The sequence below is a fragment of the Taudactylus pleione genome, unplaced genomic scaffold (genome assembly GCF_031769625.1).
Source record: "Taudactylus pleione unplaced genomic scaffold, aTauple2 ptg000261l, whole genome shotgun sequence".
In the NCBI taxonomy this organism is placed as follows: domain Eukaryota; kingdom Metazoa; phylum Chordata; class Amphibia; order Anura; family Myobatrachidae; genus Taudactylus; species Taudactylus pleione.
The window spans coordinates 1,334,000-1,356,879 of NW_028284663.1; positions in this window are offsets into that span (position 1 = coordinate 1,334,000).

The following is a 22,880-nucleotide window of genomic DNA, read 5'->3' on the forward strand; positions in this document are numbered from 1 at the left end:
TATACTAATGCAGCAGGCAATGACTGAGGAGAGAAGACGCCTCCTGCCAGTATTGCATCTCAGCAGCGATATATAACATACACTAATGCAGCAGGCAATGACTGAGGAGAGAAGATGCCTCCTGCCAGTATCTCATCTCAGCAGCGATATATAACATATACTAATGCAGCAGGCGATGACTGAGGAGAGAAGACGCCTCCTGCCAGTATCGCATCTCAGCAGAGATATATAACATATACTAATGCAGCAGGCGATGACTGAGGAGAGAAGATGCCTCCTGCCAGTATCGCATCTCAGCAGCGATATATAACATATACTAATGCAGCAGGCGATGACTGAGGAGAGAAGATGCCTCCTGCCAGTATCTCATCTCAGCAGCGATATATAACATATACTAATGCAGCAGGGGATGACTGAGGAGAGAAGATGCCTCCTGCCAGTATCTCATCTCAGCAGCGATATATAACATATACTAATGCAGCAGGGGATGACTGAGGAGAGAAGATGCCTCCTGCCAGTATCGCATCTCAGCAGCGATATATAACATATACTAATGCAGCAGGCGATGACTGAGGAGAGAAGACGCCTCCTGCCAGTATCTCATCTCAGCAGCGATATATAACATATACTAATGCAGCAGGCGATGACTGAGGAGAGAAGAAGCCTCCTGCCAGTATCGCATCTCAGCAGCGATATATAACATATACTAATGCAGCAGGCGATGACTGAGGAGAGAAGATGCCTCCTGCCAGTATTGCATCTCAGCAGCGATATATAACATACACTAATGCAGCAGGCGATGACTGAGGAGAGAAGATGCCTCCTGCCAGTATCTCATCTCAGCAGCGATATATAACATATACTAATGCAGCAGGCGATGACTGAGGAGAGAAGACGCCTCCTGCCAGTATCTCATCTCAGCAGCGATATATAACATATACTAATGCAGCAGGCGATGACTGAGGAGAGAAGACGCCTCCTGCCAGCATCGCATCTCAGCAGCGATATATAACATATACTAATGCAGCAGGCGATGACTGAGGAGAGAAGATGCCTCCTGCCAGTATCTCATCTCAGCAGCGATATATAACATATACTAATGCAGCAGGCAATGACTGAGGAGAGAAGACGTCTTCTGCCAGTATCACATCTCAGCAGCGATATATAACATATACTAATGCAGCAGGGGATGACTGAGGAGAGAAGGTGCCTCCTGCCAGTATCGCATTTCAGCAGCGATATATAACATATACTAATGCAGCAGGCGATGACTGAGGAGAGAAGACGCCTCCTGCCAGTATCGCATCTCAGCAGCGATATATAACATATACAAATGCAGCAGGCGATGACTGAGGAGAGAAGATGCCTCCTGCCAGTATCGCATCTCAGCAGCGATATATAACATATACGGTACTAATGCAGCAGGCGATGACTGAGGAGAGAAGATGCCTCCTGCCAGTATCACATCTCAGCAGCGATATATAACATATACTAATGCAGCAGGCGATGACAGAGGAGAGAAGACGCCTCCTGCCAGTATCGCATCTCAGCAGCGATATATAACATATACTAATGCCGCAGGCGATGACTGAGGAGAGAAGATGCCTCCTGCCAGTATCTCATCTCAGCAGCGATATATAACATATACTAATGCAGCAGGCGATGACTGAGGAGAGAAGATGCCTCCTGCCAGTATCACATCTCAGCAGCGATATATAACATATACTAATGCAGCAGGCGATGACTGAGGAGAGAAGATGCCTCCTGCCAGTATCTCATCTCAGCAGCGATATATAACATATACTAATGCAGCAGGCGATGACTGAGGAGAGAAGATGCCTCCTGCCAGTATCACATCTCAGCAGCGATATATAACATATACTAATGCAGCAGGGGATGACTGAGGAGAGAAGGTGCCTCCTGCCAGTATCGCATCTCAGCAGAGATATATAACATATACTAATGCAGCAGGCGATGACTGAGGAGAGAAGATGCCTCCTGCCAGCATTGCATCTCAGCAGCGATATATAACATATACTAATGCAGCAGGCGATGACTGAGGAAAGAAGATGCCTCCTGCCAGTATCGCATCTCAGCAGCGATATATAACATATACTAATGCAGCAGGCGATGACTGAGGAGAGAAGACGTCTTCTGCCAGTATCTCATCTCAGCAGCGATATATAACATATGCTAATGCAGCAGGCGATGACTGAGGAGAGAAGATGCCTCCTGCCAGCATTGCATCTCAGCAGCGATATATAACATATACTAATGCAGCAGGCGATGACTGAGGAAAGAAGATGCCTCCTGCCAGTATCTCATCTCAGCAGCGATATATAACATATACTAATGCAGCAGGCGATGACTGAGGAGAGAAGACGTCTTCTGCCAGTATCTCATCTCAGCAGCGATATATAACATATGCTAATGCAGCAGGCGATGACTGAGGAGAGAAGATGCCTCCTGCCAGTATCTCATCTCAGCAGCGATATATAACATATACTAATGCAGCAGGCGATGACTGAGGAGAGAAGACGCCTCCTGCCAGTATCACATCTCAGCAGCGATATATAACATATACTAATGCATCAGGCGATGACTGAGGAGAGAAGATGCCTCCTGCCAGTATCTCATCTCAGCAGCGATATATAACATATACTAATGCAGCAGGCGATGACTGAGGAGAAAAGATGCCTCCTGCCAGTATCACATCTCAGCAGCGATATATAACATATACTAATGCAGCAGGCGATGACTGAGGAGAAAAGATGCCTCCTGCCAGTATCTCATCTCAGCAGCGATATATAACATATACTAATGCAGCAGGCGATGACTGAGGAGAGAAGACGCCTCCTGCCAGTATCTCATCTCAGCAGCGATATATAACATATACTAATGCAGAAGGCGATGACTGAGGAGAGAAGACGCCTCCTGCCAGTATCTCATCTCAGCAGCGATATATAACATATACTAATGCAGCAGGCGATGACTGAGGAAAGAAGATGCCTCCTGCCAGTATCGCATCTCAGCAGCGATATATAACATATACTAATGCAGCAGGCGATGACTGGGGAGAGAAGATGCCTCCTGCCAGTATCGCATCTCAGCAGCGATATATAACATATTCTAATGCAGCAGGCGATGACTAGGGAGAGAAGATGCCTCCTGCCAGTATCGCATCTCAGCAGCGATATATAACATATACTAATGCAGCAGGTGATGACTGGGGAGAGAAGATGCCTCCTGCCAGTATCGCATCTCAGCAGCGATATATAACATATACTAATGCAGCAGGCGATGACTGAGGAGAGAAGACGCCTCCTGCCAGCATCACATCTCAGCAGCGATATATAACATATACTAATGCAGCAGGCGATGACTGGGGAGAGAAGACGTCTCCTACCAGTATCGCATCTCAGCAGCGATATATAACATATACTAATGCAGCAGGCGATGACTGAGGAGAGAAGATGCCTCCTGCCAGTATCTCATCTCAGCAGCGATATATAACATATACTAATGCGGCAGGCGATGACTGAGGAGAGAAGATGCCTCCTGCCAGTATCTCATCTCAGCAGCGATATATAACATATACTAATGCGGCAGGCGATGACTGAGGAGAGAAGATGCCTCCTGCCAGTATCGCATCTCAGCAGCAATATATAACATATACTAATGCAGCAGGCGATGACAGAGGAGAGAAGATGCCTCCTGCCAGTATCTCATCTCAGCAGCGATATATAACATATACTAATGCAGCAGGCGATGACTGAGGAGAGAAGATGCCTCCTGCCAGTATCTCATCTCAGCAGCGATATATAACATATACTAATGCAGCAGGCGATGACTGAGGAGAGAAGACGCCTCCTGCCAGCATCACATCTCAGCAGCGATATATAACATATACTAATGCAGCAGGCGATGACTGAGGAGAGAAGATGCCTCCTGCCAGTATCACATCTCAGCAGGGATATATAACATATATTAATGCAGCAGGTGATGACTGAGGAGAGAAGACGCCTCCTGCCAGTATCTCATCTCTGCAGCGATATATAACATATAGTAATGCAGCAGGCGATGACTGAGGAGAGAAGAAGCCTCCTGCCAGTATCGCATCTCAGCAGCGATATATAACATATACTAATGCAGCAGGCGATGACTGGGGAGAGAAGATGCCTCCTGCCAGTATTGCATCTCAGCAGCGATATATAACATACACTAATGCAGCAGCCGATGACTGAGGAGAGAAGACGCCTCCTGCCAGTATCTCATCTCAGCAGCGATATATAACATATGCTAATGCGGCAGGCGATGACTGAGGAGAGAAGACGTCTTCTGCCAGTATCTCATCTCAGTAGCGATATATAACATATACTAATGCAGCAGGCGATGACTGAGGAGAGAAGACGCCTCCTGCCAGTATCACTTCTCAGCAGCGATATATAACATATTCTAATGCAGCAGGCGATGACTGAGGAGAGAAGATGCCTCCTGCCAGTATCGCATCTCAGCAGCAATATATAACATATACTAATGCAGCAGGCGATGACTGAGGAGAGAAGATGCCTCCTGCCAGTATCGCATCTCAGCAGCGATATATAACATATACGGTACTAATGCAGCAGGCGATGACTGAGGAGAGAAGACGCCTCCTGCCAGTATCTCATCTCAGCAGCGATATATAACATATACTAATGCAGCAGGCGATGACTGAGGAGAGAAGACGCCTCCTGCCAGCATTGCATCTCAGCAGCGATATATAACATATACTAATGCAGCAGGCGATGACTGAGGAGAGAAGACGCCTCCTGCCAGTATCGCATCTCAGCAGCGATATATAACATATACAAATGCAGCAGGCGATGACTGAGGAGAGAAGATGCCTCCTGCCAGTATCGCATCTCAGCAGCGATATATAACATATACGGTACTAATGCAGCAGGCGATGACTGAGGAGAGAAGATGCCTCCTGCCAGTATCACATCTCAGCAGCGATATATAACATATACTAATGCAGCAGGCGATGACAGAGGAGAGAAGACGCCTCCTGCCAGTATCGCATCTCAGCAGCGATATATAACATATACTAATGCAGCAGGCGATGACTGAGGAGAGAAGATGCCTCCTGCCAGTATCACATCTCAGCAGGGATATATAACATATATTAATGCAGCAGGTGATGACTGAGGAGAGAAGACGCCTCCTGCCAGTATCTCATCTCTGCAGCGATATATAACATATAGTAATGCAGCAGGCGATGACTGAGGAGAGAAGAAGCCTCCTGCCAGTATCGCATCTCAGCAGCGATATATAACATATACTAATGCAGCAGGCGATGACTGGGGAGAGAAGATGCCTCCTGCCAGTATTGCATCTCAGCAGCGATATATAACATACACTAATGCAGCAGCCGATGACTGAGGAGAGAAGACGCCTCCTGCCAGTATCTCATCTCAGCAGCGATATATAACATATGCTAATGCGGCAGGCGATGACTGAGGAGAGAAGACGTCTTCTGCCAGTATCTCATCTCAGTAGCGATATATAACATATACTAATGCAGCAGGCGATGACTGAGGAGAGAAGACGCCTCCTGCCAGTATCACTTCTCAGCAGCGATATATAACATATTCTAATGCAGCAGGCGATGACTGAGGAGAGAAGATGCCTCCTGCCAGTATCGCATCTCAGCAGCAATATATAACATATACTAATGCAGCAGGCGATGACTGAGGAGAGAAGATGCCTCCTGCCAGTATCGCATCTCAGCAGCGATATATAACATATACGGTACTAATGCAGCAGGCGATGACTGAGGAGAGAAGACGCCTCCTGCCAGTATCTCATCTCAGCAGCGATATATAACATATACTAATGCAGCAGGCGATGACTGAGGAGAGAAGACGCCTCCTGCCAGCATTGCATCTCAGCAGCGATATATAACATATACTAATGCAGCAGGCGATGACTGAGGAGAGAAGACGCCTCCTGCCAGTATCGCATCTCAGCAGCGATATATAACATATACAAATGCAGCAGGCGATGACTGAGGAGAGAAGATGCCTCCTGCCAGTATCGCATCTCAGCAGCGATATATAACATATACGGTACTAATGCAGCAGGCGATGACTGAGGAGAGAAGATGCCTCCTGCCAGTATCACATCTCAGCAGCGATATATAACATATACTAATGCAGCAGGCGATGACAGAGGAGAGAAGACGCCTCCTGCCAGTATCGCATCTCAGCAGCGATATATAACATATACTAATGCCGCAGGCGATGACTGAGGAGAGAAGATGCCTCCTGCCAGTATCTCATCTCAGCAGCGATATATAACATATACTAATGCAGCAGGCGATGACTGAGGAGAGAAGTTGCCTCCTGCCAGTATCACATCTCAGCAGCGATATATAACATATACTAATGCAGCAGGCGATGACTGAGGAGAGAAGATGCCTCCTGCCAGTATCTCATCTCAGCAGCGATATATAACATATACTAATGCAGCAGGCGATGACTGAGGAGAGAAGACGTCTTCTGCCAGTATCACATCTCAGCAGCGATATATAACATATACTAATGCAGCAGGGGATGACTGAGGAGAGAAGGTGCCTCCTGCCAGTATCGCATCTCAGCAGAGATATATAACATATACTAATGCAGCAGGCGATGACTGAGGAGAGAAGATGCCTCCTGCCAGCATTGCATATCAGCAGCGATATATAACATATACTAATGCAGCAGGCGATGACTGAGGAGAGAAGATGCCTCCTGCCAGCATTGCATCTCAGCAGCGATATATAACATATACTAATGCAGCAGGCGATGACTGAGGAAAGAAGATGCCTCCTGCCAGTATCGCATCTCAGCAGCGATATATAACATATACTAATGCAGCAGGCGATGACTGAGGAGAGAAGAAGCCTCCTGCCAGTATCGCATCTCAGCAGCGATATATAACATATACTAATGCAGCAGGCGATGACTGGGGAGAGAAGATGCCTCCTGCCAGTATCGCATCTCAGCAGCGATATATAACATACACTAATGCAGCAGGCGATGACTGAGGAGAGAAGACGCCTCCTGCCAGTATCTCATCTCAGCAGCGATATATAACGTACACTAATGCAGCAGGCGATTACTGAGGAGAGAAGACGTCTTCTGCCAGTATCTCATCTCAGTAGCGATATATAACATATACTAATGCAGCAGGCGATGACTGAGGAGAGAAGACGCCTCCTGCCAGTATCGCTTCTCAGCAGCGATATATAACATATTCTAATGCAGCAGGCGATGACTGAGGAGAGAAGATGCCTCCTGCCAGTATCGCATCTCAGCAGCAATATATAACATATACTCATGCAGCAGGCGATGACTGAGGAGAGAAGACGCCTCCTGCCAGTATCTCATCTCAGCAGCGATATATAACATATACTAATGCAGCAGGCGATGACTGAGGAGAGAAGATGCCTCCTGCCAGTATCTCATCTCAGCAGCGATATATAACATATACTAATGCAGCAGGCGATGACTGAGGAGAGAAGATGCCTCCTGCCAGTATCGCATCTCAGCAGCGATATATAACATATACTAATGCAGCAGGCGATGACTGAGGAGAGAAAACGTCTTCTGCCAGTATCTCATCTCAGCAGCGATATATAACATATGCTAATGCAGCAGGCGATGACTGAGGAGAGAAGATGCCTCCTGCCAGTATCTCATCTCAGCAGCGATATATAACATATACAAATGCAGCAGGTGATGACTGAGGAAAGAAGACGCCTCCTGCCAGTATCACATCTCAGCAGCGATATATATCATATACTAATGCAGCAGGCGATGACTGAGGAGAGTAGATGCCTCCTGCCAGCATTGCATCTCAGCAGCGATATATAACATATACTAATGCAGCAGGCGATGACTGAGGAGAGAAGATGCCTCCTGCCAGCATTGCATCTCAGCAGCGATATATAACATATACTAATGCAGCAGGCGATGACTGAGGAAAGAAGATGCCTCCTGCCAGTATCGCATCTCAGCAGCGATATATAACATATACTAATGCAGCAGGCGATGACTGGGGAGAGAAGATGCCTCCTGCCAGTATCGCATCTCAGCAGCGATATATAACATACACTAATGCAGCAGGCGATGACTGAGGAGAGAAGACGCCTCCTGCCAGTATCTCATCTCAGCAGCGATATATAACATACACTAATGCAGCAGGCGATTACTGAGGAGAGAAGACGTCTTCTGCCAGTATCTCATCTCAGTAGCGATATATAACATATACTAATGCAGCAGGCGATGACTGAGGAGAGAAGACGCCTCCTGCCAGTATCGCTTCTCAGCAGCGATATATAACATATTCTAATGCAGCAGGCGATGACTGAGGAGAGAAGATGCCTCCTGCCAGTATCGCATCTCAGCAGCAATATATAACATATACTAATGCAGCAGGCGATGACTGAGGAGAGAGGACGCCTCCTGCCAGTATCTCATCTCAGCAGCGATATATAACATATACTAATGCAGCAGGCGATGACTGAGGAGAGAAGATGCCTCCTGCCAGTATCTCATCTCAGCAGCGATATATAACATATACTAATGCAGCAGGCGATGACTGAGGAGAGAAGATGCCTCCTGCCAGTATCGCATCTCAGCAGCGATATATAACATATACTAATGCAGCAGGCGATGACTGAGGAGAGAAGACGTCTTCTGCCAGTATCTCATCTCAGCAGCGATATATAACATATGCTAATGCAGCAGGCGATGACTGAGGAGAGAAGATGCCTCCTGCCAGTATCTCATCTCAGCAGCGATATATAACATATACTAATGCAGCAGGCGATGACTGAGGAGAGAAGACGCCTCCTGCCAGTATCACATCTCAGCAGCGATATATAACATATACTAATGCAGCAGGCGATGACTGAGGAGAGAAGATGCCTCCTGCCAGTATCTCATCTCAGCAGCGATATATAACATATACTAATGCAGCAGGCGATGACTGAGGAGAAAAGATGCCTCCTGCCAGTATCACATCTCAGCAGCGATATATAACATATACTAATGCAGCAGGCGATGACTGAGGAGAAAAGATGCCTCCTGCCAGTATCTCATCTCAGCAGCGATATATAACATATACTAATGCAGCAGGCGATGACTGAGGAGAGAAGACGCCTCCTGCCAGTATCACATCTCAGCAGCGATATATAACATATACTAATGCAGCAGGCGATGACTGAGGAGAGAAGACGCCTCCTGCCAGTATCACATCTCAGCAGCGATATATAACATATACTAATGCATCAGGCGATGACTGAGGAGAGAAGATGCCTCCTGCCAGTATCTCATCTCAGCAGCGATATATAACATATACTAATGCAGAAGGCGATGACTGAGGAGAGAAGACGCCTCCTGCCAGTATCTCATCTCAGCAGCGATATATAACATATACTAATGCAGCAGGCGATGACTGAGGAGAGAAGACGCCTCCTGCCAGTATCACATCTCAGCAGCGATATATAACATATACTAATGCAGCAGGTGATGACTGAGGAGAGAAGACGCCTCCTGCCAGTATCGCATCTCAGCAGCGATATATAACATATACTAATGCAGCAGGCGATGACTGGGGAGAGAAGATGCCTCCTGCCAGTATCGCATCTCAGCAGCGATATATAACATATTCTAATGCAGCAGGCGATGACTAGGGAGAGAAGATGCCTCCTGCCAGTATCGCATCTCAGCAGCGATATATAACATATACTAATGCAGCAGGTGATGACTGAGGAGAGAAGACGCCTCCTGCCAGTATCTCATCTCAGCAGCGATATATAACATATATTAATGCAGCAGGTGATGACTGAGGAGAGAAGACGCCTCCTGCCAGTATCTCATCTCAGCAGCGATATATAACATATACTAATGCAGCAGGCGATGACTGAGGAGAGAAGACGCCTCCTGCCAGTATCTCATCTCAGCAGCGATATATAACATATACTAATGCAGCAGGCGATGACTGAGGAGAGAAGACGCCTCCTGCCAGTATCTCATCTCAGCAGCGATATATAACATATACTAATGCATCAGGCGATGACTGAGGAGAGAAGACGCCTCCTGCCAGTATCTCATCTCAGCAGCGATATATAACATATATTAATGCAGCAGGCGATGACTGAGGAGAGAAGACGCCTCCTGCCAGTATCTCATCTCAGCAGAGATATATAACATATACTAATGCATCAGGGGATGACTGAGGAGAGAAGATGCCTCCTGCCAGTATCGCATCTCAGCAGCGATATATAACATATACTAATGCAGCAGGCGATGACTGAGGAGAGAAGACGCCTCCTGCCAGTATCTCATCTCAGCAGCGATATATAACATATACTAATGCAACAGACGATGACTGAGGAGAGAAGACACCTCCTGCCAGTATCTCATCTCAGCAGCGATATATAACATATACTAATGCAACAGGCTATGACTGAGGAGAGAAGACGCCTCCTGCCAGTGTCACATCTCAGCAGCGATATATAACATATACTAATGCAACAGGCGATGACTGAGGAGAGAAGATGCCTCCTGCCAGCATCGCATCTCAGCAGCGATATATAACATATACTAATGCAGCAGGCGATGACTGAGGAGAGAAGATGCCTCCTGCCAGTATCTCATCTCAGCAGCGATATATAACACATACTAATGCGGCAGGCGATGACTGAGGAGAGAAGATGCCTCCTGTCAGCATCGCATCTCAGCAGCGATATATAACATATACTAATGCAGCAGGCGATAACTGAGGAGAGAAGATGCCTCCTGCCAGTATCTCATCTCAGCAGCGATATATAACATATACTAATACAGCAGGCGATGACTGAGGAGAGAAGACTACTCCTGCCAGTATCACATCTCAGCAGCGATATATAACATATACTAATGCAGCAGGCGATGACTGGGGAGAGAAGATGCCTCCTGCCAGTATCGCATCTCAGCAGCGATATATAACATATTCTAATGCAGCAGGCGATGACTAGGGAGAGAAGATGCCTCCTGCCAGTATCGCATCTCAGCAGCGATATATAACATATACTAATGCAGCAGGTGATGACTGAGGAGAGAAGACGCCTCCTGCCAGTATCTCATCTCAGCAGCGATATATAACATATATTAATGCAGCAGGTGATGACTGAGGAGAGAAGACGCCTCCTGCCAGTATCTCATCTCAGCAGCGATATATAACATATACTAATGCAGCAGGCGATGACTGAGGAGAGAAGACGCCTCCTGCCAGTATCTCATCTCAGCAGCGATATATAACATATACTAATGCAGCAGGCGATGACTGAGGAGAGAAGACGCCTCCTGCCAGTATCTCATCTCAGCAGCGATATATAACATATACTAATGCATCAGGCGATGACTGAGGAGAGAAGACGCCTCCTGCCAGTATCTCATCTCAGCAGCGATATATAACATATATTAATGCAGCAGGCGATGACTGAGGAGAGAAGACGCCTCCTGCCAGTATCTCATCTCAGCAGAGATATATAACATATACTAATGCATCAGGGGATGACTGAGGAGAGAAGATGCCTCCTGCCAGTATCGCATCTCAGCAGCGATATATAACATATACTAATGCAGCAGGCGATGACTGAGGAGAGAAGACGCCTCCTGCCAGTATCTCATCTCAGCAGCGATATATAACATATACTAATGCAACAGGCGATGACTGAGGAGAGAAGACACCTCCTGCCAGTATCTCATCTCAGCAGCGATATATAACATATACTAATGCAACAGGCGATGACTGAGGAGAGAAGACGCCTCCTGCCAGTGTCACATCTCAGCAGCGATATATAACATATACTAATGCAACAGGCGATGACTGAGGAGAGAAGATGCCTCCTGCCAGCATCGCATCTCAGCAGCGATATATAACATATACTAATGCAGCAGGCGATGACTGAGGAGAGAAGATGCCTCCTGCCAGTATCTCATCTCAGCAGCGATATATAACACATACTAATGCGGCAGGCGATGACTGAGGAGAGAAGATGCCTCCTGTCAGCATCGCATCTCAGCAGCGATATATAACATATACTAATGCAGCAGGCGATAACTGAGGAGAGAAGATGCCTCCTGCCAGTATCTCATCTCAGCAGCGATATATAACATATACTAATACAGCAGGCGATGACTGAGGAGAGAAGACTACTCCTGCCAGTATCACATCTCAGCAGCGATATTTAACATACTACTGCAGCAGGCGATGGCTGAGGAGAGAAGACGCCTCCTGCCAGTATCACATCTCAGCAGCGATAAATAACATATGCTAATGCAGCAGGCGATGACTGAGGAGAGAAGATGCCTCCTGCCAGTATCACATCTCAGCAGCGATATATAACATATACTAATGCATCAGGCGATGACTGAGGAGAGAAGATGCCTCCTGCCAGTATCGCATCTCAGCAGCGATATATAACATATACTAATGCAGCAGGCGATGACTGAGGAGAGAAGACGCCTCCTGCCAGTATCTCATCTCAGCAGCGCTATATAACATATACTAATGCAGCAGGGGATGACTGAGGAGAGAAGATGCCTCCTGCCAGTATCTCATCTCAGCAGCGATATATAATATATACTAATGCTGCAGACGATGACTGAAGAGAGAAGATGCCTCCTGCCAATATCGCATCTCAGCAGCGATATATAACATATACTAATGCGGCAGGCGATGACTGAGGAGAGAAGATGCCTCCTGCCAGTATCTCATCTCAGCAGCGATATATAACATATACTAATGCAACAGGCGATGACTGAGGAGAGAAGACGCCTCCTGCCAGTATCTCATCTCAGCAGCGATATATAACATATACTAATGCTGCAGACGATGACTGAAGAGAGAAGATGCGTCCTGCCAATATCGCATCTCAGCAGCGATATATAACATATACTAATGCTGCAGACGATGACTGAAGAGAGATGATGCCTCCTGCCAGTATCTCATCTCAGCAGCGATAAATAACATATACTAATGCAGCAGGCGATGACTGAGGAGAGAAGATGCCTCCTGCCAGCATCGCATCTCAGTAGCGATATATAACATATACTAATGCAGCAGGCGATGACTGAGGAGAGAAGATGCCTCCTGCCAGTATCTCATCTCAGCAGTGATATATAACATATACTAATGCAGCAGGCGATGACTGAGGAGAGAAGATGCCTCCTGCCAGTATCTCATCTCAGCAGCGATATATAACATATACTAATGCAGCAGGGGATGACTGAGGAGAGAAGATGCCTCCTGCCAGTATCACATCTCAGCAGCGATATATAACATATACTAATGCAGCAGGCGATGACTGAGGAGAGAAGACGCCTCCTGCCAGTATCACATCTCAGCAGCGATATATAACATATACTAATGCAGCAGGGGATGACTGACGAGAGAAGATGCCTCCTGCCAGTATCGCATCTCAGCAGCAATATATAACATATACTAATGCAGCAGGCGATGACTGAGGAGAGAAGACGCCTCCTGCCAGTATCTCATCTCAGCAGCGATATATAACATATACTAATGCAGCAGGCGATGACTGAGGAGAGAAGATGCCTCCTGCCAGTATCTCATCTCAGCAGCGATATATAACATATACTAATGCATAAGGCGATGACTGAGGAGAGAAGATGCCTCCTGCCAGTATCACATCTCAGCAGCGATATATAACATATACTAATGCAGCAGGCGATGACTGAGGAGAGAAGATGCTTCCTGCTAGTATCACATCTCAGCAGCGATATATAACATATACTAATGCAGCAGGCGATGACTGAGGAGAGAAGATGCCTCCTGCCAGTATCTCATCTCAGCAGCGATATATAACATATACTAATGCATAAGGCGATGACTGAGGAGAGAAGATGCCTCCTGCCAGTATCACATCTCAGCAGCGATATATAACATATACTAATGCAGCAGGCGATGACTGAGGAGAGAAAACGCCTCCTGCCAGTATCGCATCTCAGCAGCGTTATATAACATATACTAATGCAGCAGGCGATGACTGAGGAGAGAAGATGCCTCCTGCCAGCATCGCATCTCAGCAGCGATATATAACATATACTAATGCAGCAGGCGATGACTGAGGAGAGAAGATGCCTCCTGCCAGTATCTCATCTCAGCAGTGATATATAACATATACTAATGCAGCAGGCGATGACTGAGGAGAGAAGATGCCTCCTGCCAGTATCGCATCTCAGCAGCGATATATAACATATACTAATGCAGCAGGCGATGACTGAGGAGAGAAGATGCCTCCTGCCAGTATCTCATCTCAGCAGCGATATATAACATATACTAATGCAGCAGGCGATGACTGAGGAGAGAAGACGCCTCCTGCCAGTATCACATCTCAGCAGCGATATATAACATATACTAATGCAGCAGGCGATGACTGAGGAGAGAAGACGCCTCCTGCCAGTATCGCATCTCAGCAGAGATATATAACATATACTAATGCAGCAGGGGATGACTGAGGAGAGAAGATGCCTCCTGCCAGTATCACATCTCAGCAGCGATATATAACATATACTAATGCAGCAGGCGATGACTGCGGAGAGAAGATGCCTCCTGCCAGTATCTCATCTCAGCAGTGATATATAACATATACTAATGCAGCAGGCGATGACTGAGGAGAGAAGATGCCTCCTGCCAGTATCGCTTCTCAGCAGCGATATATAACATATACTAATGCAGCAGGCGATGACTGAGGAGAGAAGATGCTTCCTGCTAGTATCACATCTCAGCAGCGATATATAACATATACTAATGCAGCAGGCGATGACTGAGGAGAGAAGATGCCTCCTGCCAGTATCACATCTCAGCAGCGATATATAACATATACTAATGCAGCAGGCGATGACTGAGGAGAGAAGACGCCTCCTGCCAGTATCGCATCTCAGCAGCGATATATAACATATACTAATGCAGCAGGCGATGACTGAGGAGAGAAGATGCCTCCTGCCAGTATCACATCTCAGCAGCGATATATAACATATACTAATGCAGCAGGCGATGACTGAGGAGAGAAGATGCTTCCTGCTAGTATCACATCTCAGCAGCGATATATAACATATACTAATGCAGCAGGCGATGACTGAGGAGAGAAGATGCTTCCTGCCAGTATCACATCTCAGCAGCGATATATAACATATGCTAATGCAGCAGGCGATGACTGAGGAGAGAAGATGCCTCCTGCCAGTATCGCATCTCAGCAGCGATATATAACATATACTAATGCAGCAGGCGATGACTGAGGAGAGAAGACGCTTCCTGCCAGTATCACATCTCAGCAGCGATATATAACATATACTAATGCAGCAGGCGATGACTGAGGAGAGAAGACGCCTCCTGCCAGTATCTCATCTCAGCAGCGATATATAACATATACTAATGCAGCAGGTGATCACTGAGGAGAGAAGACGCCTCCTGCCAGTATCTCCTCTCAGCAGCGATATATAACATATGCTAATGCAGCAGGCGATGACTGAGGAGAGAAGATGCCTCCTGCCAGTATCTCATCTCACCAGCGATATATAACATATACTAATGCAGCAGGCGATGACTGAGGAGAGAAGACGCTTCCTGCCAGTATCGCATCTCAGCAGCGATATATAACATATACTAATGCAGCAAGTGATGACTGAGGAGAGAAGATGCCTCCTGCCAGTATCTCATCTCAGCAGCGATATATAACATATACTAATGCATAAGGCGATGACTGAGGAGAGAAGATGCCTCCTGCCAGTATCACATGTCAGCAGCGATATATAACATATACTAATGCAGCAGGTGATGACTGAGGAGAGATGATGCCTCCTGCCAGTATCACATGTCAGCAGCGATATATAACATATACTAATGCATCAGGGGATGACTGAGGAGAGAAGATGCCTCCTGCCAGCATCGCAGATCTCTGTGCTCCATTCTAAGATGCAGCATAGGATCATTTGCAAGACCATCGGCTCTCAGTGACCTTGAGGTTACTCAGATTGGTCCTTGCAACTCTGTAGCGGAGGCCAGGAAGTCTGCGTCAGAAATCACAGCCTCGGCACCCCCAGGAAACAGGAGCGTTTTCAGGAATGTAGGCCGCCCGTGTCCCCACCGCTCTCCCAAACAGCCGCTGCCAGTCAATCAGATTGTGGCTCAGGGGGCACTGCGTACTGCGCCATAGGACCTGTTCTGCATATGCAAAGGCACTAGTGTACATCTCTGAATAAGGACTAATGGCGCCATATAGCGTCTTTACCTACAAACCGTCATGTCACTATAAGCTAGGCACACCCCCGACCCATTAGAGAAACCATATACTTTTTTTTCCTTATAGCTGGGGCGATCGTCTGAACATCCAATATCCAGTGTACACACCACTCAACTTCAACTATCGTTCCTATCTGATCAATAAATGTCCATAAAGATGGTTTTTAAATGCACTACATTGTCCCGGTCGCGTACACACTACGTTTGTGGCACAATATCGGATCACGGCGAAATTGATGGAGCACATCGAAAGCAGATCCCACTATTTGTGGAATGATTGTCGCTCCCGTGTGCTGGGTACACACTGTACAATAATCGGACGGGGCAGCAGATAATTGGTTGATCCTCCTGATTATTGCACAGCCTGGGTCATTTGTCTGCCTTAGACCTGACCTGTTACAATGACGTCATGTTATTGAAGCACAGGTGGTGCTGAAACTGAACTTGCAATAGGGATAATTAATCCCTGTAATGACATTGCCAGTAATATAGTACATGTTGCCTCCACGGTCCGTCATGTGATGAATATTCAAGCTTTATTGTCTACTCTGTCTTTTCCCTATAATTTGTTGGCTACAGGTCCTGGGCAAGGTTTGGTGCGACAAGAACCCTGCACCTGGCCAATTGTGTCCTGATTTGCCCGTTGGACATTTTGGGAGGTATTGAGCCCTGTTGCAGAAAAGCGTCAAGTGTGACCGTACCCTACATCAGTCATGTATGACTTCTGTTCTGCCTGTATGAATAGATCGCCCTTGGGCAGACTTCTGCTATAAATGCACATTGATGGTGTTAGAGTCACTTCTTCAAAGTTGAAACTTAATGAGATTGTGGGTTTTGCAAATGAGGGTCCGGAATCGCACTCTTTGGTAACTGTAGACCCCATACAGACGCTCTTCTTCCTGCAGACACAGATAATGGAGAACAAACACATTTCCCTCACTAGATAGCATTAGGCAAGACTAGAACAGCAGAGAAGTTAAGCAGCTCAGGTCATGTTAACTGAAACCCCTGAGATAAGAGAGTTGGGAGGTCGACTTTGCTTACCACATTAAGCAATTAATCTTTAAAGAAGATATCTTACCTGGACTTCGCCAGCCATTTAATTCATTTAAAAATAAATGGATCTCTATTCACTGTCTGTAATGTAGATGGGCAGAATAATGCAGATAAACAGCGCCCTGCACCTAACAAGCTGCAAAGAGCCTGATCTCCATAATAGTGTAGTGAAATGTAAATAATTACAACTTGTGTTGATTTATCAAGTGGAGCTTTGTGACTATAAAAGGTTTATTTAATAGGAAAACTATCAAGGTTTCCATGGGTTGAACCTAGCATAAAAATAATATGATCCTTGCTATGGTCAAGAAGGTGCAAGACTTACCTATGTGCGTACCCGGCGATGCGACACCCGATGGACTGACGTATCGGGCAGCCGGTACACATTACACGATCCGTTGCCCGACCACCCGATATGTAGGGAACCAGGTCCATTCACCTGCCTGGCGTTGGCAGCTGGGTTGTTCCTTCGGCCCTACATGCTGGCCGACGGAGGCTATGGTCTCTAGTCTATGTTCTCTAGTATGTACAGTAGTTTCTAGTCTATGGTCTATAATTTATGGTCTCTAGGTTTTGGTACCGAGGCTATGGTCTTTACTCTATGGTATCTAGTCTATGATGTCATAGTCTCCAGTCTATAGATGCTAAGCTATGGTGTCTAGTCTCCAGTCCTTAGTTTCTAGGTTGTGGTTTCTAGGCTATGGTCTGTAGTCATTGCTCTCTAATATATGGTCTCTAAGTTATGGTACCAACAGTAGGCTATAGTCTCTAGTCTATGATCTCTAGTCAATGGTCTCTAGTATATCATCTGTAATCTATGGTTTCTATGTTATAGTACCTAGGTTATGGTCTCTATTCTAAAGTCTCCAGTCTATGATCTCTAGGTTATGGTCTCTATTGTCACGGCTGCCGATACTTGAGTCTCCTGGAGGGAGGCAGGCCTACTAGGCACAATAAACTGTGGCGGTCTTAGGAATGACCTTTTCATGAAACTCAGTAGCACAGGATAAAAGTAAAATAGAATTTATTCACAGAAGAAATATAATTAGCAAGGTCTCACATAAAGTCTCAAACAGCACAGAGGTTCTTATATGCAATAATGAGTATAGGAGAAAATCCCCAAATATATATACAGTCTTTAACATATAAGAACCCAGAGTCCAGTATGAGGCTAACCACTCAGGATGGCATTGAGGACCTTTGCCAGGGTAGAACCCAGTAGTAATGGAAATCCGAAGCAGAGCGAGCCCTGCAGAAAAATATAGATCCGGGACAGGGCCGAGCCTTGTGGTGCAGTGAGAGATGGAGCAGGGTTAAGCCCTGTAAGGCGATGAGATTCCAGAACAGGGTTAAGCCCTGCGGCGTGGCTAGAGATCGGAGCGGGGCTGAGCCCTGTGATGCAGAGAAGGTTTTAGCAGGGTTGAGCCCTGTGATGGGATGAGATTCCAGAACAGGGTTGAGCCCTGCGACGTGTCTAGGGTTCGGAGCTGGGTTGAGCCCCGTGATGCGGAGATGATACTGTAACGGTGCAGTTGACAACTGTAACAAGGATGAGTTCAATATCCACAGGAACAGAAAGACAACAGGCAAAGTAAATAGTGCAGCAAAATTATGAAACCACAGTGGTGGAGCAGTAAGCAATACTTAGGCAATAGGAATGCTGGGCTCTGTAGTGTGGCTGGTAACTAACATCAGAAGTTTAGCTGGAACATGAGCGGAGATATAGCAAAGTCCACAGCAACCCACAGGCACAGCAGGGATCTGGCAGGAGTCCAAGAAAGACCTGAAAGTAACGTTGCACAGGCACGGAGACACAGTTAGTAACAGGCTTTATACTAGAGCTCTGTGATCCATAGGAAGTCTCAGAACATGTGACCCAAACAGAATCAGGTTTGAAATAATGAGCAATCCAGGAATCCCACAACCTGACGACACATTGGAAACAGATGGTCACTCTAACACTCTATCCCCTGAATGAAAAGCACGCCAGCAAGCAGGATAGCTCCTCCAATGACCACAATGGAACTTTGGCAAAAGTAATCTATCTTTATGTACTGAATTAGTCACAGTCCTGACATCTATTCTAAAGTATCCAGTCTATGGTTTCTAGGTTATGGTCTCTACTCTATAGTCTCCAGTCTATGGTCTCTAGGTTATGGTACCTAGGCTATAGTCTCCAGTCTTTGGTCTCTATTCTATAGTATCCAGTCTGTGGTCTCTCGGTTATGGTCTCTATTCTATAGTCTCCAGTCTATGGTATCTAGGTTATAGTCTCTGTTCTATAGTCTCCAGTCTATGGTCTCTAGGTTATGTTATCTAGGCTATAGTCTCTAGGTTATAGTATCTAAGTTATGGTCTCTATTCTATAGTGTCCAGTCTATGGTTTCTAAGTTATGGTACCAAGGCTATAGTCTCTAGGTTATGGTCTCTATTCTATAGTATCCAGTCTATGGTCTCTAGGTTATGGTACCTAGGCTATAGTCTCCAGTCTATGGTCTCTAGGTTATGGTCTCTGTTCTATAGTCTCCAGTCTATGGTCTCTAGGTTATGGTCTCTGTTCTATAGTCTCCAGTCTATGGTCTCTAAGTTATGGTACCTAGGCTATAGTCTCCAGTCTATGGTCTCTATTCTATAGTATCCAGTCTGTGGTCTCTAGGTTATGGTTTCTATTCTATAGTCTCCAGTATATGGTATCTAGATTATGGTATCTGTTCTAAAGTCTCCAGTCTGTGGTCTCTAGGTTATGGTCTCTGTTCTATAGTCTCCAGTCTATGGTCTCTAGGTTATGGTCTCTGTTCTATAGTCTCCAGTCTATGGTCTCTAAGTTATGGTACCTAGGCTATAGTCTCCAGTCTATGGTCTCTATTCTATAGTATCCAGTCTGTGGTCTCTAGGTTATGGTTTCTATTCTATAGTCTCCAGTATATGGTATCTAGATTATGGTATCTGTTCTATAGTCTCCAGTCTATGGTCTCTAGGTTATGGTCTCTGTTCAATAGTCTCCAGTCTATGGTCTCTAGGTTATGTTATCTAGGCTATAGTCTCTAGGTTATAGCATCTAAGTTATGGTCTCTATTCTATAGTGTCCAGTCTATGGTTTCTAAGTTATGGTACCAAGGCTATAGTCTCTAGGTTATGGTCTCTATTCTATAGTATCCAGTCTGTGGTCTCTAGGTTATGGTTTCTATTCTATAGTCTCCAGTATATGGTATCTAGATTATGGTATCTGTTCTATAGTCTCCAGTCTATGGTCTCTAGGTTATGGTCTCTGTTCTATAGTCTCCAGTCTATGGTCTCTAGGTTATGGTCTCTGTTCTATAGTCTCCAGTCTATGGTCTCTAAGTTATGGTACCTAGGCTATAGTCTCCAGTCTATGGTCTCTATTCTATAGTATCCAGTCTGTGGTCTCTAGGTTATGGTTTCTATTCTATAGTCTCCAGTATATGGTATCTAGATTATGGTATCTGTTCTATAGTCTCCAGTCTATGGTCTCTAGGTTATGGTCTCTGTTCTATAGTCTCCAGTCTATGGTCTCTAGGTTATGTTATCTAGGCTATAGTCTCTAGGTTATAGTATCTAAGTTATGGTCTCTATTCTATAGTGTCCAGTCTATGGTTTCTAAGTTATGGTACCAAGGCTATAGTCTCTAGGTTATGGTCTCTATTCTATAGTATCCAGTCTGTGGTCTCTAGGTTATGGTTTCTATTCTATAGTCTCCAGTATATGGTCTCTAGGTTATGGTCTCTGTTCTATAGTCTCCAGTCTATGGTCTCTAGGTTATGTTATCTAGGCTATAGTCTCTAGGTTATAGTATCTAAGTTATGGTCTCTATTCTATAGTGTCCAGTCTATGGTTTCTAAGTTATGGTACCAAGGCTAAAGTCTCTAGGTTATGGTCTCTATTCTATAGTATCCAGTCTGTGGTCTCTAGGTTATGGTTTCTATTCTATAGTCTCCAGTATATGGTATCTAGATTATGGTATCTGTTCTATAGTCTCCAGTCTATGGTCTCTAGGTTATGGTCTCTGTTCTATAGTCTCCAGTCTATGGTCTCTAGGTTATGTTATCTAGGCTATAGTCTCTAGGTTATAGTATCTAAGTTATGGTCTCTATTCTATAGTGTCCAGTCTATGGTTTCTAAGTTATGGTACCAAGGCTATAGTCTCTATTCTATAGTATCCAGTCTATGGTCTCTAGGTTATGGTACCTAGGCTATAGTCTCCAGTCTATGGTCTCTAGGTTATGGTCTCTGTTCTATAGTCTCCAGTCTATGGTCTATAGGTTATGGTCTCTATTCTATAGTCTCCAGTCTATGGTATCTAGGTTATGGTCTCTGTTCTATAGTCTCCAGTCTATGGTCTCTAGGTTATGGTCTCTATTCTATAGTCTCCAGGCTATGGTCTCTGTTCTATAGTCTCCAGTCTATGGTCTCTAGGTTATGGTCTCTATTCTATAGTCTCCAGTCTATGGTATCTAGGTTATGGTCTCTGTTCTATAGTGTCCAGTCTATGGTCTCTAAGTTATGGTACCAAGGCTATAGTCTCTAGTCTATGGTCTCTAAGTTATGGTACCAAGGCTATAGTCTCTAGTCTATGGTCTCTAAATTATGGTCTCTAATCTATAGTCTCTAGTCTATGGTCTCTAAGTTATGGTACCTAGGCTATAGTCTCCAGTCTATGGTCTCTAGGTTATGGTCTCTGTTCTATAGTCTCCAGTCTATGGTCTATAGGTTATGGTCTCTATTCTATAGTCTCCAGTCTATGGTATCTAGGTTATGGTCTCTGTTCTATAGTCTCCAGTCTATGGTCTCTAGGTTATGGTCTCTATTCTATAGTCTCCAGGCTATGGTCTCTGTTCTATAGTCTCCAGTCTATGGTATCTAGGTTATGGTCTCTGTTCTATAGTGTCCAGTCTATGGTCTCTAAGTTATGGTACCAAGGCTATAGTCTCTAGTCTATGGTCTCTAAGTTATGGTCTCTAATCTATAGTCTCTAGTCTATGGTCTCTAAGTTATGGTCTCTAATCTATAGTCTCTAGTCTATGGTCTCTAAGTTATGGTACCTAGGCTATAGTCTCCAGTCTATGGTCTCTAAGTTATGGTACCTAGGCTATAGTCTCCAGTCTATGGTCTCTATGCTATAGTCTCCAGTCTATGGTCCCTAGGTTATGTTATCTAGGCTATAGTCTAAATTCTATGTTCTCTAGGCAATAGTCTCCAGTCTATAGTCTCTGGGTTATAGTACCTAAATTATGGTCTCTATTCTATAGTCTACAGTCTATGGTCTCTAAATTATGGTACTTAGGCTATAGTCTCTAGTCTATGGTCTCTAAATTATGGTCTCTAATCTATAGTCTCTAGTCTATGGTCTCTAAGTTATGGTTCCTAGGCTATAGTCTCCAGTCTATGGTCTCTAAGTTATGGTACCTAGGCTATAGTCTCCAGTCTATGGTCTCTATGCTATAGTCTCCAGTCTATGGTCCCTA